This window comes from Heptranchias perlo, chromosome 2, assembly GCF_035084215.1.
Source record: "Heptranchias perlo isolate sHepPer1 chromosome 2, sHepPer1.hap1, whole genome shotgun sequence".
Taxonomy (NCBI): Eukaryota; Metazoa; Chordata; class Chondrichthyes; order Hexanchiformes; family Hexanchidae; genus Heptranchias; species Heptranchias perlo.
In genome coordinates this window covers 131,671,884-131,678,432 of record NC_090326.1, presented here as the reverse complement: position 1 = coordinate 131,678,432, position 6,549 = coordinate 131,671,884, and positions in this window count along the sequence as shown.

Genomic DNA, 6,549 nt, shown 5'->3' with positions numbered 1-6,549 from the left:
TATAACACAATCAAGGAGATTCAACATGGTTTTTTGAAGGGGAAATCATGTCTGACAAATTTCTTAGAGTTCTTTGAGGAAATAATGGGCTGTGTGGATAAAGGGGAACCAATGGATGCAGTATATTTGGATTTCCAAAAGGCATTCGATAAGGTGCCACATAAAAGATTACTGTACAAGATAAGAGCCCATGGTGTTGGGGGTAATATGCTGGCATGGATAGAGGATTGGCTAACTAACAGAAAACAAACAGTCGGGATAAAAGGGTCATTTTCAAAATGGCAATCTGTAACTAGTGGGGTGCCGCAGGGCTCAGTGCTGGGGCCTCAACTATTTACAATATATATCAATGACTTGGATGAAGGAACAGAGTATCTTGTGGCCAAATTTGCTGATGATACAAAGATAGGTGGAAAAGCAAGTTGCAATGAGGACACAAAGTGTCTGCAAAGGGATATTGACAGGTTAAGCGAATGGGCAAAATTTGGCAGATGGAATATAATGTGGGAAAATGTGAGGTCATCCACTTTGGGAGGAAAAATAAAAAAGCAAAATATTATTTGAATGAAGAAATACTACAAAATGCTGCGGTACAGAGGGATCTGGGTGTCCTCGTACATGAAACACAAAAAGTCAACATACAGGTGCAGCAGGTAATCCAAAAGGCAAACAGAATATTGGCCTTTATTTCCAGGGGGATAGAGTATAAAAGGGATGTCACGCTACAACTGTACAGGGTGCTGGTGAGACCACACCTGGAGTACTGCGTGCAGTTCTGGTGCCCTTTTTTAAGGAAGGGTACATTTGTATTGGAGGCAGTTCAGAGAAGGTTCACTAGGTTGATTCCGGGTATGGAAGGATTGTCTTATGAGGAAAGATTGAACAGGTTGGGTCTATACTTACTGGAGTTTAGAAGAGTGAGAGGAGATCTTATTGAAACATATATGATTCTGAGGGGACTCGATAGGGTAGATGCTGAGAGGATGTTACCCCTCATGGGGGAATCTAAAACTAGGGGGCATAGTCTCAGAATAAGGGGTCGCTCATTTAAGATGGAAATTAGGAGGAATTTCTTCTCCCAGAGGGTCATGAACCTTTGGAATTCTTTACCCCAAAAAGCTGTGGAGGCTGAGTCATTGAATACATTCAAGGCTGAGTTAGACAAATTTTTGATCAGCAAGGGAGTCAAAGGATATGGGGAAAGGGCGGGAAAGTGGAGTTGAGGTAAAAATCAGATTAGCCATGATCTCATTGAATGGCGGAGCAGGCTCGAAGGGCCAAATGGCCTACTCCTGCTCCTATCTCTTATGGTCTTATAGCACACAGTGACCAAATTAGTTAATTGTAATACAATTTAATGAGTGCTGTCTGAGAACAAACCTAAGGTCAGTCTGATATAAAAGGAATTGCGTGGGTACAGTGTTAACTTCTTGCAGACTACTATAAGGAGCACTCCTGTACAGGACTAAAAAGATTGAACAAGGTTACATTTTTTTTAAGCTTATTCACATAATATTTTAAATATGGTATCTTTAGTAAACACTGTGTGAAATCTTCTAAGTTAGGTGTTGGCCAGGAAAGATAGTAGAACTGATAGTAGTTCTGGATCAAACAGATTGGACTATATGTTTATCAGTAGCCTGAGGCAACACCACATCTATAAGCTGTAGATTTTAGCCCTGAGTGATTACAGTGTTATGAAGACTCACTTAAGATGTGCAAAAGAAGTAGCTTATGGGAGACCAGTGATGTAAGGTTATTAATCTTTGTTTATTTCAAAAATGAAATACCTCCCAACTTTACAACAGTATGAGTGCTCATGTATATTAAAAACACCTCTCAAATCCTTAAATGATTCATTGAACAACCCAAATTGCATAGTATTTGAAGTAAGCCTATGAATCTGGTCCATACAAGATATTATGTTAAATGACTGTTTCCTCACCTACAAAAGGTTATTTATGTCATGTTACGAATAGAACATTTTCCATATCATATGGTATTCATGGAATTTTTGAAATGACCAAATGACCAAAATAGAATGGTACCATTCTATTTTGTGTTAATGTAGATGATCACTTATGTGAAAGCATTCTTAATGATGCAGTCAGACATACCATTGAAAACCTCAAGACCTGGATTACAAATGTCTTCTGCTGAGGTGCACTGCTAGGTTACAAATAGCCACATCTAGCTTCATATTCAATTAATATTATTCAGTGGTGTGTGGCCAATTTCATGACTTATTCTCCAATCTTCTTCGTTTCTCTCCTGAAGTGGTGATCCATGCAGAGGTACAATCCATGGCTGCTGCCAGACCTCCTGTGTCTCGCCCAACTGCCCATTCTGCATGTGATCCCATCTGCTGAGTGTTGGTAAGCTATTCAATCGTGAAGGGTATCACTCAACATCTATACACAGGGGTCACTGGATAACCATGACAAGTGGGAATTCTGGCTGGTTTTACCTTCCCTCACTGGGGGCCATTGAGACCATTTATAATGCTCCACTACCCCAGGATGAAATCAGCTAATTCATAGCAGACCTGGAATTGAAAATCTTTTTTTTCCATCACCTTTGTGAATCATTTGTATACTAACACCGTTGCTATATTTCTCACTGTCATAGTCCTCTTCTGCGCTATTCTTCTGATTGTTCCCAATCTCCTCCTGGTCCGTACCTCCCACTGTCACTTTGTCTGTATGCTGCTTTCTCTTGATCTGACTCCCAGGACTGACTAAATCCCTTGATCCATCAAATTAACAAAGGGTCCTTTCGCCCAATGTCAGATCTCCATTCATTTATGCTGTCCTTGGCTGCCTCTTTGACTGCACCAATTCAAGCATAAAACCACATTGTGGAACATTTTCCGATCCTTGACTGCTTGTTCCAATCCTGTGCTACTGGCCATGGTGACCGGAAATGTACCCTATTTATTAAGTAAGAGAGTCTCCCCTTCTCAATTCTTTGTAGTGTGAATAAGATTTTAACTGCTGAGTTTTGAGGAAAAGTCCCACTTAATTCAAGCTATATATTTTTCTTCATTGTTGGCTGACCTGTTTGCATTTACAGCATGATTCTTAATTATTCTGATAACTGCTTGTTTTATTGATTAATAAAAGGATTAATTGGGCACTTATCTACATTAAGTTGTGCCACTTCATGGTTCACTGTGCCATCAGTACCTCAGTAATGTGGCATTGAAACCCAATTCATTCTCATCACGTTTCTGAACCAAAACATATGTGAACTGTCAAAATGTTAAACTAAAGTCTCAAAAAATAATTCAGTGTTTATCTTGTTGGCTGAATCAAGTGTGTCCACAGAACATGACTGGGCCATGTTAAAATGGCCTAGAATGCCAAATTTGGCTATAGCTCAGCCTGGACAGGTGGAGCGCACTACTGGTAAGCTTGTACCTGTCTGGCGTTGTGGCAGAGGGGAGGCCAGAAAAATTGTCCCTAACATTTTATAATGTGCTGGTAACTTACAGAATGTGGGGTAAAATGTGGCATCCTACAGTTCCCAGTGCTCCACACTGGAGATTCTAATTCATAAGATCATGTGGATTCTACACAAGATGCAAACAGTTATCAAAAGGTGAATGAAAATGCCAATCTGCAAAAAGTATGATTTAACTATTCTAAGAAACTTGATCCTACATCTAAATTTATCTGTCATATTACACTTGCTTCTTCTGCTACTGGGCACATGGGATTAACAACCTTATTAATGAAAGCGTCTACATGTGGGAAAGCAATTTACCCCACACAGTGATGGTCTCAAATTAGCTGTCTTCTGAAGCAGGCCTCCTGATAGTTGTCCCACTAATTACTGAAGAAAATGTCAGATTCCTGTATGAGATATGAGATATGCTGCCAATGGAGTGACTGATTGGCCCCCATGCAGAACAGTGCCCATCAATGTTGTAGTCATCTTCATCTACAAACATAGCAGCCTGTGAATATAATTAATTAATACAACTGGGATTACTCCAACATTTTTTTAAAATTCGTTCACGGGATGTGGGCGTCGCTGGCAAGGCCGGCATTTATTGCCCATCCCTAATTGCCCTCGAGAAGGTGGTGGTGAGCCGCCTTCTTGAACCGCTGCAGTCCGTGTGGTGACGGTTCTCCCACAGTGCTGTTAGGAAGGGAGTTCCAGGATTTTGACCCAGCGACAATGAAGGAACGGCGATATATTTCCAAGTCGGGATGGTGTGTGACTTGGAGGGGAAAGTGCAGGTATTGTTGTTCCCATGCGCCTGCTGCCCTTGTCCTTCTAGGTGGTAGAGGTCGCGGGTTTGGGAGGTGCTGTCGAAGAAGCCTTGGCGAGTTGCTGCAGTGCATCCTGTGGATGGTGCACACTGCAGCCACAGTGCGCCGGTGGTGAAGGGAGTGAATGTTTAGGGTGGTGGATGGGGTGCCAATCAAGCGGGCTGCTTTATCTTGGATGGTGTCGAGCTTCTTGAGTGTTGTTGGAGCTGCACTCATCCAGGCAAGTGGAGAGTATTCCATCACACTCCTGACTTGTGCCTTGTAGATGGTGGAAAGGCTTTGGGGAGTCAGGAGGTGAGTCACTCGCCGCAGAATACCCAGCCTCTGACCTGCTCTCGTAGCCACAGTATTTATATGGCTGGTCCAGTTAAGTTTCTGGTCAATGGTGACCCCCCAGGATGTTGATGGTGGGGGATTCGGCGATGGTAATGCCGTTGAATGTCAAGGGGAGGTGGTTAGACTCTCTCTTGTTGGAGATGGTCATTGCCTGGCACTTATCTGGTGAGAATGTTACTTGCCACTTATGAGCCCAAGTCTGGATGTTGTCCAGGTCTTGCTGCATGCAGGCTTGGACTGCTTCATCATCTGAGGGGTTGCGAATGGAACTGAACACTGTGCAGTCATCAGCGAACATCCCCATTTCTGACCTTATGATGGAGGGAAGGTCATTGATGAAGCAGCTGAAGATGGTTGGGCCTAGGACACTGCCCTGAGGAACTCCTGCAGCAATGCCCTGGGGCTGAGATGATTGGCCTCCAACAACCACTACCATCTTCCTTTGTGCTAGGTATGAGTCCAGCCACTGGAGAGTTTTCCGCCTGATTCCCATTGACTTCAATTTTACTAGGGCTCCTTGGTGCCACACTTGGTCAAATGCTGCCTTGATGTCAAGGGCAGTCACTCTCACCTCACCTCTGGAATTCAGCTCATTTGTCCATGTTTGGACCAAGGCTGTAATGAGGTCTGGAGCCGAGTGGTCCTGGCGGAACCCAAACTGAGCATCGGTGAGCAGGTTATTGGTGAGTAAGTGCCGCTTGATAGCACTGTCGACGACACCTTCCATCACTTTGCTGATGATTGGGAGTAGACTGATGGGGCGGTAATTGGCCGGATTGGATTTGTCCTGCTTTTTGTGGACAGGACATACCTGGGCAATTTTCCACATTGTCGGGTGGATGCCAGTGTTGTAGCTGTACTGGAACAGCTTGGCTAGAGGCGCAGCTAGTTCTGGAGCACAAGTCTTCAGCACGACAGCTGGGATGTTGTCGGGGCCCATAGCCTTTGCTGTATCCAGTGCACTCAGCCGTTTCTTGATATCACGTGGAGTGAATCGAATTGGCCGAAGACTGGCTTCCGTGATGGTGGGGATATTGGGAGGAGGCTGAGATGGATTATCTACTCGGCACTTCTGGCTGAAGATGGTTGCAAATGCTTCAGCCTTGTCTTTTGCACTCACGTGCTGGACTCTGCCATCATTGAGAATGGGGATGTTTGCAGAGCCTCCCGTTAGTTGTTTAATTGTCCACCACCATTCACGACTGGATGTGGCAGGACTGCAGAGCTTTGATCTGATCCGTTGGTTGTGGAATCGCTTAGCTCTGTCTATAGCATGTTACTTCCGCTGTTTAGCATGCATGTAGTCCTGAGTTGTAGCTTCACCAGGTTGGCACCTCATTTTTAGGTACGCCTGGTGCTGCTCCTGGCATGCTCTTCTACACTCCTCATTGAACCAGGGTTGATCCCCTGGCTTGTTGGTAATGGTAGAGTGAGGAATATGCCGGGCCATGAGGTTACAGATTGTGCTGGAATACAATTCTGCTGCTGCTGATGGCCCACAGCGCCTCATGGATGCCCAGTTTTGAGCTGCTAGATCTGTTCTGAATCTATCCCATTTAGCACGGTGGTAGTGCCACACAACACGTTGGATGGTGTCCTCAGTGCGAAGACGGGATTTCATCTCCACGAGGACTGTGCGGTGGTCACTCCTACCAATACTGTCATGGACAGATGCATTTGCGACAGGTAGATTGGTGAGGACGAGGTCAAGTAAGTTTTTCCCTCGTGTTGGTTCGCTCACCACCTGCCGCAGGCCCAGTCTAGCAGCTATGTCCTTCAGGACTCGGCCAGCTCGGTCAGTAGTGGTGCTATCGAGCCACTCTTGGTGATGGACATTGAAGTCCCCCACCCAGAGTACATTTTGTGCCTTTGCTACCCTCAGTGCTTCCTCCAAGTGGTGTTCAACATGGAGGAGGACTGATTCATCAGCTGAGGG